The sequence below is a fragment of the Chroicocephalus ridibundus genome, chromosome 22 (genome assembly GCF_963924245.1).
Source record: "Chroicocephalus ridibundus chromosome 22, bChrRid1.1, whole genome shotgun sequence".
In the NCBI taxonomy this organism is placed as follows: domain Eukaryota; kingdom Metazoa; phylum Chordata; class Aves; order Charadriiformes; family Laridae; genus Chroicocephalus; species Chroicocephalus ridibundus.
Window position 1 is genome coordinate 6,857,715 of NC_086305.1, and position 12,708 is coordinate 6,870,422.

At 51.9% G+C, this 12,708-nt stretch overlaps 1 protein-coding gene across 7 annotated transcripts in view; it reads left to right on the top strand.

Moving 5' to 3' along the window:
• PIP5K1C (phosphatidylinositol-4-phosphate 5-kinase type 1 gamma) overlaps positions 1-12,708 on the top strand; it is a 52,929-nt gene that overhangs the window by 6,076 nt on the left and 34,145 nt on the right. The window contains exon 1 of one of the 7 annotated variants that reach the window (XM_063357722.1): positions 8,208-8,341. The exons of the other annotated variants lie outside the window; for them this stretch is intronic. The gene's annotated coding sequence lies outside the window, so the exon portion shown is untranslated. Of the gene's footprint in view, positions 1-8,207; positions 8,342-12,708 lie in introns of those variants that run through there. 7 annotated transcript variants of the gene reach the window in all.

Below are 12,708 nucleotides of genomic sequence, written 5' to 3' on the forward strand. Positions count from 1 at the left end.
GGAGGCTGCCCTCTCCGCGCAGCCCTAAAAGAGTCAACGATAATATGGTAATGTTGGGGTTTTTCCTTCTTTAGGTAGGTCTTAGAAATATTCCGTTCCTAAGCAGCCTGGCACTTGTTTGTTTGAGTTTTTCAGTGTTGCCAGTAGCTGAGTTAACCTCGGGACTTTCTGGGAAACGTTTTCTGTAATTAAACAGCTAAAAGTGATTGGAGTAGCTTTTCTGTCACTTTGTCTCTTCTCACCCACATATTTAAGCAGAAAATGCTGTCAAGCCCTAATTAAGCGTTGTCTTCTTCCATCATGTGTTCTTGCGGCTTCCCCAGCTTACGTGTGGGTTTTTGCACTGGCTTGTGGTGAATAACCCAGGCTGAGTCAGAGGACGTGCCGCCGCGGTGAGGAAATCTGGAGGCTTCAATGCGTTCGGTTGCCCCGGTGTTTACGGCCTGTCCAATGCTGCTGGTCGCTGCTAACCGTGACCCGTTTCACCGTCTGGCAGCTCTGGTGAGAGGCTGCAAGACTTTCTCTGTATGATTTAGCTCCTTTGCGTCTCTTCTAGCTCTCTCTGAATACAGCAAAACCATCGCTCTTCCCTAATTCTGTTTAAAAACCCCAAATGCATACAACTAGAGAGTCAGTGTGTAATGCGAAGGGTTCTCTTAAATATTTACCGTAACACAGAAACAGGCTGGAATCATTGATATTTGAAGAATAGCGTGGAGATTGCGTGTTCCGCACAGTTGCGTCTCTGGCAAATGGCCGTTAGAAGAGCTGCCCCTTCGGGTGATTCGCAGCCGTTAGATCTGGAGTGGCAGAAAATGAACCTCGCAATGGCCAGTCGCTGCCCGTATGGTTTGCATGCAGCGCGAGGAGCATAAAACACTCATCGAGGGGGCACAGTCCTCGTCTCCGCTGTAACTAGCAGAATCTGCATGTTCTCTTTGCAGAAATTGCTATTGGAGAGGGTGGGAAGGACTTCCTGGGAGAAAAGAGAAGCTGGAAAACCGGCTGTTTGCTTCTCCGGCGTCTCTACCCTCGCAGACCCGCCGGTCGCGTGAGTAGCATTTGGGAAGGACGGGCCCGTGTTCCTGTGGACACCTGGAGCTGCTGCTGCACAAGGCGCTTGTTGATCCAGCAAAGGGAACCGGGGCACGGTCCGGGGTTTGTCACAAGACCGACCCGGGCAGAGAGACTCGCCGCCTCTGAAAGGGCCGGGAATTAGCTGAGCATGGGAACACCACATGCAACAAGCTCCTGTCTTTGTTCTGTGTGAAATAGCTCAATCTTCTGAACTCGGAGGAATTAAGGGATTAGAAGACGAGGGCAGTTTTGCCTTGTTTGCAGGCATTAAAACACGGCAGCGCTGTTGGGACGGTACCGTTAGTGCCACGGGCTGGTGGGGAGCTTGGTACCGGTCAAACTCCAGGCAGCTCAAACGCTGCTTTTCGTTTTACTGTGTAAAATTAAATCTCTGCCAGCCATGCAGGGGAACGATGTTTAATTCAGCTTCTGCCTTGTGCTCCGGCTGCCGCTGTTGAGACTTTACTGCTTCTGCAGTCTGGATTTGCAGCGGGTCCCGGTGGTGCCTGCGGTAGCTGCTGCTGAGTGACGCTCTCATGGTGGCTCCTGCAAAATTAGCTCTCTGTGCTTTGAGGGTCCACGTAGCCACAGTGGCTCTTCATTTAAGCCTGGTGATGCTTTCTCTGATGAAGCTCTGTCAAACTACCGACTCTTCAAATTCTCTGTGTTCCTGTACCACAGTAGACGCCTCCTGATTTCTTCTCCAGAAGATGTGGGAGAGCTTTGACCTCAGCCAGTGCTGAGCTCCTGGAGGAAAGGCAGCTCATCAGCAGAGGAAGGGGAGTGCTGGGCCAGGAGCCAGTCAGGTCCCTACTCTTCTGCTGAATTTAGTCATTCAGAGTAATTCTCCAGCTGTTTTGTGTTGGTTTTTTGTTTGTTTTTTCTGTAGGAGGCAAAGAGGTCTGCTGCTTTTGAGGCCGGGTAGGTGAGTTCAGGCAGTCGTTCGGCAGGGCTGGTGTTGGAAGCCTGTCCTTAACGTAACTCAAACTCTGGACACGTCGGGATGGTGCCCTTCAAAATGGGTGTCTTGAATGTGTCAGATCATGCTGGTGACCATGTTGTGATTCTGCAAGAATAGGATTAGTCAAGATTATTTTGCCTTTTCACTTGCTGCCTGGCAAGATGGTGTTTAAATTGCCAGTTACACTTTTTTTTTTCCCCTTGGAGTTTGCCTTTCTCAGTTGCTGCTTTATATCTGTCACCCCAAGTAAGTTGAGGTCCAGATCTCCAGTGACTGAGACGGCCGCTGAGACCAGTGAAGCACAACCTGGTGGAGTTGAGGAAAAACGCGCATAATCTCCATTAAAAGAGCGTTGTTTGCGAAGTCAGGCTCTTGTGAGTTCAAGCTTGATGCACAAACTTACCTTCTGCCTCCCTGGTTAAGGCTGGATGTGTGCCTGTCTTGTGTCTTTCTTGCTCAACCCACGTGGGGCAGGAAGGAAGGATGGGGAAGGATGAGGTACGTAGAATAAAAGCGCTGCTACCTTATATTTAAAGCAGGGGTAATGTCGGTCATCTTAATCTGCTCTCCTTCCTCCCCTTCCTGCAGGACGGGAGAGAGTCCCAGCTGCGGGTGCTGCAAGGCAGCAGGGCGACCTTCGCTTTGCTGCTTTCGATCTTTGGAGTGTTTTGTGATCTTTGCAGGCTTTTCTACAAGTTTGTTACCTACCAAACAATATACATACACACAAACGCACACATATATATGTATATCTCTCTCCAACAGTAGAGTAGAATAGTGTTGTTCCTGTGCATAAGACGAATGGCTTCAGGGTGTTCCCAATTATTTTTCAGGGTGGAATTCCTGATTTGTGAGTGGAAGTGATTTTGTTTAAAGGGCAAGTCGACAGCATCCTCCTGAGCTCTTGGATATTTACTTGGATATTTTCCTCCGGTTGAAATTGGGCAGCCATGCGGTTTCAGCACGGCTTCAGTTATTGTGTGAATACTCTATAAACACCTTTCTAATGCTGGTCCTTTCAGCCCTCCGGGGATTAGAGTCTAGCGTAGAAGGGCTGCGTATGGATTTTCACTTCTCATGCAGGGCTGTACGAGCTCAGGTAATTAAGGCCACTTTGCACCAATTTGAGCAACTTGAGTGTTGGGAGCAATTTTGGTTGGCGCATCAGTACAGCTCACAAAGGATTTGGAGCACTTGAGAAATATTTTTATGTAATTGGCAAGTTTGGAGAGATTTTGTGAAATCTTTCCAAAGCTCAAGACGCGTCTCCGAAGCACCGCAAGGCGCAGGGCAGGCTGCTGGGCCTTAAACGGCCGATCTCATCGACGTGCACGTCCGCGATGGAAACGCCGACGGCTGTATGTGCTGCTTGCTTGCTGTGTCGGTGCAGCCAGTAAGATCTTGGGGGTTACGGCCGCCGAGGTGAGACCCAGATGGTTTTCTGCTCTTGGAGCCTCCTTGGTTTCGTTACCACTTTGTCCGAAGTGGGTCAGCTTCTGGGTGGCCAGCTTCGGCTAAATATCCTCTCCAATGTCCGTTGAAGGTCCCGAAGGTCTATGGGGCTGAAGAAAAACCTTCAGACGTGGCATAACGCCTAGAAACACGAGTTTCCATTTCACAAAGTGATGTCCGTTAGCTTGAGTCTCCTGTTGCCCCCCTTCGGGTGGCCTGGTTTCTCCCTGCAGGATGCCCCACGTAGAACTGGGAGCTGGAGTTCCCGTTGGCTTTGCGACACTGGTGGCGTTGGCTGCGCTAGTAAATGCGGGGAGGGGGAAGACTCTAACGCATGGCAGAAGCGATGGTATTTTGGCGACTGCTCTAAAAAAAACGGGGAAAACTTGCCCTTGTCTTCATGCTCGTGTGTTGCGTTTGGCACTTGCCGTGACCTGGGCAGTAATGCAAGCAAACTTTTACCAACACCTCTGTATCTGCAGGATCCGGCAGCTGGTGACAAAGATGCTGCAGTAGTTTTCTTTCTATAGTCTCTCTGCATATCTGATGGAGCAAATTTTGTGCGTTTTTCAAGGCAAAAATTGTCCATTACTGCATTTTTCAAAGGGAGGCAGCTGGCTAAAAATCATCATCTGGCTGAGTGCTGCTTCCCTGAATGTGTGCCTGATGGCACTCCAGGCAGGCAGGCACTCCATTTAGATGCTGATGTGAAACTTGCCTCATCGCTCTGCGATTTCTTGGTTTCGCGGTTTCTGTCCGTGCAGCCGGCTCTGCAGCGCGCGCGTCCCCACGCCGAGAGGAAGGGGCAGCACCGGCAGGAATCCTACGTGCTGCCGAGAGGGCAGATGTAATACCTGAAGCCGCTTGTCTTCTCTTTAAATGTCATTTTTAAATGGGTGTTGTCTTTAAAATGACAGTTTTCCTTTCTCTATGTATTCGGTGCCGCTCTCGCCATCTGTCTGGATGCGTGTTGACGGGGGCAGCGTACAAAACGGCATAGAATTTGCTGGCAGAAATGCAAACTATAGAGATGTAAAATAGTCCCCGACTTCAAAGCTGGAACAAAGACAGCAAAAAATTATACCGTCTTGAAGCTGTACTTGTCAGTGTTAACTGACGTGCGCTTAGTTACAGGGCAGACGCCTGCCTAGGTGGAATCCAGAAATAAGGCAAAGTTTTTTTCAGTTTGGCCAAACATGTGGTGATTATTCGTGGGTTTAAATAGCACATGTTATGGGATAATTCTTGTGTCGGTAAGGACTGTTTGTTCAGGGATCAGAACTGAAATCTGGAAGGCCAACAATTGCCTTTGCTTAATTTACTGCTTTTTTTTTTTTCCCCTGTAACGCTAATTTATGCTACAAGATAATTAAGTTTTTTCTAGGGGGTGCATATTATGCTGCGTTTTGTAGCTTTAGGTATGCAGACTGGTGTGGTTTTGTTTGTTTTTTTTCTAATTCCAGGATGCTTCCTCTCAAACCAGCATCTCTTCAGGCTTAAATTAATTTTGGTGGAAGAGAAATGATGACATAGTCTTTCTCCACCTTAGTCTCGGAGGGTTGGATGTTTGTTTTCATTTTGGTATTAAGTAGGAGTCACTGGTGGATTAACTATCTAGGACACTCTTTTAGGAAAGAGGCTTCTAGACTGGTAATGCCAGAAAATGCTTATTAAAGAAAATGAGAAAGCGAAGGAGCGAACATCCTGAAACTGCTAATTGCTTCTGCGGCTTCTCGGCGGACCAGCCCCGTGCATTTCCCGCGTCTAACCGCAATCTGCGCCGCAGCTCCCCTATCCAAATCCTGATAAACCTGGGTCTGGCCTGAAAACGAAGCAAAATGAGTGTGCACTTTGTCGGACAAGACAGTTGTATTTCAGTTAAAGGCAGCGGTTGCCTCATGTTTGACTTTGGTATAATAAACCGGGCTGCCCGTCGTCTACCAGATGCAGAGCTGGCCAATACAGGCTGGTATTAAGTTGCAGACCCTCTGGAGATGAAATGCTGGTGGTGGGCGGCTGGTCAGGACTCCGTCAGCCGCAAAGAGCGTGGTAATTTGGGAGGGACCGTCATTTAATACACCCGAGTTCTGGTTTTGTATCGGTAGGATGGCAATGCCTGAGCTTCCCCGAGGTATTGAGATTTAAGGTTTATAACCGATTTCAGAGAGATGCTGTGGCTTCCCCAACTTCCAGGTTTTAAAACACAAAGACTGGTTTTATTTTTGAATCTTTTTTCTGAACTGAAAGCTAGGAGTACAAGAAGGCTGGAAGCGACCAGCGTGAAGAGCAAACCGTAACCTAGAGGAACGAGGTGGGTTTTTACAGGGTCTGAAGAAATGAAATTTAAATGCGAGTTTTCCTGTGAGGTGGGCTGAAAAACAACTTAATCTGCAAGGGTGAGGTGGGGTGAAAAATGACTTAATCCGAGGCCTGTGGGAGGGAGGGATAAGATGTGCCCAAATGGCAGCTGCTCATCTAAAGGAAAAAGGAATGTATTACAGGCAGGAGTGGCGAGTGCTGCCTGTTACTTAATGTTTTCGATGAGAGCTCCTGCCTTTGGTTGCTTTGACTTGCCAAGATAACGGTCGCCAAATGTCCTTTGCCTTATGCTTGGCCTTGAACGTCGGGCAGAACCGGTGCACCCCTCTTGGTGAAGAGGAAGCCAAGAAGCGTTGCCCCATCCAAAACTTCACAGCTTGGTCAGGTCCCTCCGTAAATGGCGTCGCAGTATCTGCGGGGTGGGTTTGCTTCATCAGACCTGCCTTTTCGTCTTCCCGTGGAAGGCCGTCAGCACCTGACTGCTCTAAGCCTTCTAACTTCCATTTTACTGTGCTTTGTAAAAATAATTCACCAGTTCAAGTCTCCCTGGCCTCACCGGTGAGGCTGGAGGAGCCCCACTGCTTGGTGGGTGCAGATCGATAGGCTTGAGCCAGCTGGCCTGGAAGAAGATTACTGGCTTGGGAGCCAGGAGATGCAGAGTTTAAGCCATGGGACTTCCCGTGTCAGCCCCGTGCATCTTGTATTCCCCATGGAGAGCTGGTACGTAGCTGTTGGCCAGCGTTACCGCACACTCCTGTCTCTTTCTCCCACCCCACCATCATTAAATGGAGAGCCGGCAGCTACCGGCCGAGCTGGGAGGGGAAACCCGAGCGAGAGGCTTCGTTGTCCTCCTGGAGACGCTTTTCAGAGTGAACGTATGATGTTTGCGTGCCTGGCTGGGGTTTCTGTTTCTCTCCAAAGGCAGGAGCTGATTGTGCTGTGCCCGTCTCCTTCGCGAGTCGGTGGCAGCGCGTGTTTGGCCGATCCAGTCTTGTAGTGTTACAGTTCAGGGGAACTACTTAGTTTCTGGTTTTACTGAAGTCTTAGCAGACAGTATTAACAGTCCTTTGAGGTTCTTCTATGTGGTTCAGAAATGCCAGACTGAAGTTCACGCCACGCTGCTGTCTTAAATTGCTTTATTCCATACCTGTTCTTATAGGACATCCCCAGTTTTCCCTCGGATGCTGCAGATGTTGAATAAAGCCCCGAGAAGGGCTCAGGAGTTGAGTTGTTTGCGGTTCAGGGCTCTGTTTTAGGACCTGTGAGACCAGGAGTTGTTCCCAGCTGCACCCCCCTGCCCGTGTAGGAGCCGTGTGGCCAGCCAGACCGGGCTCTTCCCAAGACCATCACTTGTCCCTGCAGCCCCACGTTCTTCAGTTGTAGTTTCTGTGTTTAACGAATGCCTGTCGTTAAAGCAGGCCTGCTCTGAATCCCACTGCCCGAGAGCCGGCCGGGGGCTCTGGAAAGCTGGGCAAGGAGCTGAGCCGGCTGGTTGGGCTTCAGCTCCACAGTGACTTGTTCTCTTTCGCCTAATAACAGTCTGCTGTCAAACGCATCCTAGAAACCACAAAATCACTTCAGAATGACCTTGACCACTTCTAGATCCCCTGGAAGCGCAGGGAGCAAAGGGTATGCGCAGCCCTTGCCTTGCGCACAACTCAGCCGTGACCGTGGTCTCCGTTCTCCTGAATGCCGAGCACTGCTGCTCTCGCAGAGGGGCCGGATCGGGTACGGGCATGTGCGGCAGCCTCTGGGAAAACAGTGCCAGAAATCTGACGCGTCCTCAGCACCTGGAGTCTGGGGATAACCAGTGCCTCAGGTCTGCCTGCGCAGCACTTGGGGAGCCTAAGTGCTCTTCTGGATTTTGCTCTTTGTTCTTTTGCATCTTTAGTTTGGACGCGTACCTGTACAGAGTCTGGAGCAGAGTAGATAAACGGACAGAGCTGCACTTGGTTAAATAGAAACAATAAATACCTGGCTCAGCCTCCAAGCGAGAACCTCCAGGCTGGGCTGGGGAAGCTGCTTTGCTGGCCGGGCTTTGGAGCGGGCTGTAGATCAGTGCCAGAAAGAGCCTGTCCTTCAGCTTGTGGTTACCTGTGGTGGAGGAGGCTGGAGGCTGTCCGTCATCGTCAGTGTAACGCAGCTGAAACATCCTTGTAAGCCAGCGTAGGCACTGGCTTATCTCTTCCTGCCATCTCCGTATTTATTGCCTGTTTGTATTTCCTACTAAGAGCCCTAGAAGGGATTTTTACATTTCATTATTTTTTAGGTAACTTATTTTCAGCTGATAGCTGAGTCACTAGCTGCCACGCTACAGCCAGGATCCCAGGGAGAGCAGAGACTACTTGCTGAAACTTTGAGTTACGATTTTTGGCAGCACACTTCATCTTTTGAGCTTGTTCTGCCGTGGCTTGTTTTGTTCCATCTGTTCAGGTGCCTTTGTTAGAGCAGAGCAGGAGCACCCGACCGCAGCATTCTAGTCACAGGGAGCAGAAGTGGCCTTAACGAGGCTGGTGGGAAGAGAACATGGTGGTGAGCAATAATTTAAATTTATTCTTAACCTACAGCCCCCCCATGCCTCGCGGCAGCAGCTTTTGCCCTAGAGGTCCTTCCTCAGTCTCCCAGCACGGGTACGTGGTCTCTCTAGAGCTGCTGCTGCTGCAGGGGACGTTTGCTGATGGAGCCCCACTGGAGGAGAGGAGGACTGGAGGCTCGGTACCGCTCCTGGGTACCAGCCCCCTCAGTCCTGGGGGAGAGAGGAGCTGTTGGCACATCCAGGGAGGGATAGGATCCCTCTGGAGAAAAGGATTTTCTGGCATGGGATGGATTGGGACCAGTGCTCTTCGACATCCTTGTCAGCAACATGGCCAGTGGGATTGAGTGCCCCCTCAGTGAGTTCGCTGACGACACCAAGCTGCGTGTGTGTCGACACACCGGAGGGAAGGGATGCCATCCAGAGGGACCTGGACAGGCTGCAGAGGTGGGGCCTGTGCAAACCTCATGAAGTTCACCCAGACCAAGTGCAGGGTCCTGCACCTGGGTCAGGGCAACCCCCAGCACAAACCCAGGCTGGGGGATGAAGGGATGGAGAGCAGCCCTGAGGAGAAGGACTTGGGGGTGTCGGTGGGGGAGAAGCTCCACACGCCCCGGCACCGTGCGCTGGCAGCCCAGAAACCCCCCGCAGCCTGGGCTGCATCCCCAGCAGCGTGGGCAGCAGGGCGAGGGGGGGATTCTGCCCCTCTGCTCCACTCGGGGGAGACCCCCCTGCAGTGCTGCCTCCAGCGCTGGGGCACCGACAGCAGAAGGACACGGAGCTGTTGGAGCGGGGCCAGAGGAGGCCCCGGAGATGCTGGGAGGGCTGGAGCCCCTCTGCTGGGAGGACAGGCTGAGAGAGCTGGGGGGGTTCAGCCTGGAGAAGAGAAGGCTCCGCGGAGACCTTCCAGCCCCTGCCAGTCCCTAAAGGGGCTCCAGGAAAGCTGGGGAGGGACTCTGGAGCAGGGAGGGGAGCCACGGGACGAGGGGGAAGGGTTTGAAACTGGAAGAGGGGGGATTTAGGTGAGATGTGAGGCAGAAATTGTTTGCTGTGAGGGGGGTGAGCCCCTGGCCCAGGTTGCCCAGAGAAGCTGTGGCTGCCCCATCCCTGGAGGGGTTCAAGGCCAGGTTGGCCGGGGCTTGGAGCAACCTGGGCTGGTGGGAGGTGTCCCTGCCCAGGGCAGGGGGTGGCACTGGGTGGGCTTTAAGGTCCTTCCAACCTAAACCAGTCTGTGATTGAGCAGAGCTTGCTCCTGAAGAGCTGGCCAGCCCTCACTGGGGCTTGCCGTAGGGTTTGGGTGGGTTGTGTGAAACGTGTGTTGTCTGTGCAGGAGGAGGGCACAGGCAGCACGGGTGGCAGGAACCTGTGACGAGGGCAGAGGACACACTGATGAGGAGCAGCAAAACACCAGCCAGACCTGGCCTTCTGCCACGTGTGAATCCAGGTAGTTAATTTTGAATGAGGCCAAGAAATCTCTGATAGCTTCGTGCCTAACGAGCTCAGATGAGACACGCATGCAGCTGGAGAGCTTGAATTTCTGGTTGTTACGGCAGCAAAAGCTGAAGTTTTTTCAGAAGCAGATCTCATGAACAAAGATGTGTCACTGGACCGCTTTTCTGATCCTGTCTTTTTAACCGCGTGTTTTTAGCGGGACTTGGTCAGCTTGAAAACTACATCCGAGTTGCGTAGAGGGGCTGTAAAGCAAACCCATGCTTGAAAAACACGTTCAGGAATTCAACCTGATGCTTTTGCCTTGACGTCTTGTTTTTGAAACAGGTAGAAGTTACAGATGTCCCCAGCTCTTCTCCCACCCAGACCTTGTCCTCAGCGTCGCGATGCAAACCGGTGCGTACGTGTGCGTGTTGTGGTGTTGGCAGCAGCACCCGTGGCAACCTGGAAGTGTTTGGTGGAGGAGAGTTTACTCGACCTGCTGTGAGCAGCCTAGCAAAAGGACTTTATATCCAGTGACGCATGTTGTATGCGACCCCGTTCTGAAATCCCCTTTCAAGTCTTCAGGGTTTGAGCACCCCCGGAAAATCTCTGTCAAGCGACATTAGCAAGAGCGGAATTAAATCTTAGAGGATTTAGCCGAGCAGCTTTGGCTACGGAGTAAATCAGGAAATACCCCGCTCGCTGAAAATCCAGGTGTGTCTTCAGGATGGCTCGTGGAGGGTGGCCTGCAGACAAAATTTGTCTGCAGACTTGTTTTCCCTTTGGACTTTGCTGTTTGTTGGGATGCTGAGCTCCCACAGTTTTAAAGCGGTGCTTGCTGTGGTTGCTTCTGTAGATCCCGCTATTGCGGTGGGTGGTTATTGTGAAACTTCAGGTAGGTTTCTTTCCCTGCTGTGACTGTCGTAACTGGACTTCAACGCGTCTTTTAGAAGGTCAGAAAGTGGAAAATCTGGGGAGGTGGCTATCTTTCTTGAGTTGTATTCTATTTTAAGGTAATTTAGTCTGAGAATAATCCTTGACAGTGAATGAGCAAGGGGAGTAAGCTCTCTGTCAAGTAACATCTATAGGAAGATGCTTTTAAGTGGTGGAAGCAATAAATAACCTCACCCCTCCCTCCCTCCTGGATCGGAGGGGCCGACTTTGTTTAGCTGCAGAACCCTTGGTGAGAAAGGGCTGAGAGATAAAACAGGGGCCATAGTTTGTCACTGTCTTGTACAGCTTGCCATCTGCCGCTCTTTGTGTCTGCTGCGCTGCTCCTACAAACCGCTCAAAGGGTTTTTTTGACTCGCCAGTGCTCTCCCAAGGCAGGTTGAGATCCTTCGGAGGGGTACCCAGAGAAGCAGGGTAAGGGGATGTTGTGCTAAGGCATCCTGCTCTCTAATTAGAGGGGTTTGGCCCTGTCAGTAACAATATCCTGTGCTATTTATCAGTTTAAGAAGTTTGGGGGTTGGCTACAGTGAAGTTCTCTTTCCAGCCACTGATTCCTTGTCCCGTGCCTGGTCCCAGCCTTGCGGGTGTCCTGGCAGAGACGGTGAGTTGCAAAGGGAGCTCGCGGAGGTGGTGGGATGGTGGAGAAGAACCTCCGGCAGCGCTAATCCCTACTTGCCCAGGAGCTGCTGAGGTCTGACGTTGAGCCTCGTGCAGCTGAAGCACTGAGCCGTGCCACGCTGCCCACCCGCTGTGTTTGGGGCAGAATTAACTGCTCTGGCAAGCGGTGTGTAACCCCGCATTCGGCTCGCGCGTCTCCCCCTTGATTAGTGGCACTTGGAGAACAGCGTCGTGGAGGATGCAGCTGGGCATCCTTTCCCTGCACAGAGGCAGGACACGGCGTGAGTTAAAAGTGCCTGAATCCCGCTTCTAGGCAGCAGCTGCAGGCAGGGAGATAGGGATGCTCAGAAAACAAAGGAGGGAAGGGAGTTCTGGATCAAGCCTTCGCAAAGCTGTCTTGTGCTTCTCTGACCCGGGGTTGGGAAACAGCGCTCTGGGGCCGTGTGGCAGCTGAAAACTCCATCGGAACACACAGGAAGAGTCCCAAGGGCTGCCTGGGGTCATGCGCTGCGCTCAGGTCCCCGATGTTTTTGCAGTGTGACTGTAAAGGCAACAGGAGGTTCTCCGTCTTCTCGCTGCTGAACTACAGCTCTCGCAGCAGCCAGGAGAAGCTCCAGTGGTCGGTGTTGGTGGGTCGGGACCCTCTCGCAGGGGATGCAAAGCTGATCCCACCCCTGAGCAAAGGTAAGGGGGCAACTGGGTGTTGCTCTGGCTCTTCTGGATGGTTGTGAGGAACGTGACTTCAAAGTCCTGCAGTCTTTTATGGCCTCGCTCTAAATCGGCGTCGTGGTGTTAAAGTGGTGCCACGGTGCCTGGATGTTGTCGGAGGCGCAGAGAGCTGGCTCTGTCCTGGAGAGGTCACGCTTCCTGCTGCGATGTTTGCTCTCTCTAATTAATCCTAATTAAGCTTTGCTGTGAATTCTGGTAGACAGATTTGGACTTGTAGGTTGTAATAAAGAGAGAAGCCAGGGGCTAGGAGGAGGCTGGCGTCCCCAGCGCCGCTGCCGGGGTCCCTGGCCTTGGCAGCGTCTCACTGTTCTGCCTCGGGGAGATGCTCGGCCGCCTGGGACGTGCTGGGGAGCGTGTGTTGTTCCACTCTGCAATCCTCCTGTGACCGGCGGCGTGGAAGGGAGCAGGAACACTGTGTTCCGATAAGATTGCACCTTTCCCATCTAGCAGATGTTCGCCTGAACATCCCACTGGATTGCATAATTACAGAGTCGAATGTGGAGCCGAACGGCTGCAGCTTTTTCCGCTACTGGGTGTCAGCTATTGTGTGCTCCTCTTGATGAGATTTTTGTTATGCTCTTTTGTCGGCTGTGTCACACGGTTCGGGCTAGGCGCTCTGAAATTGTCCTTTTTTTTT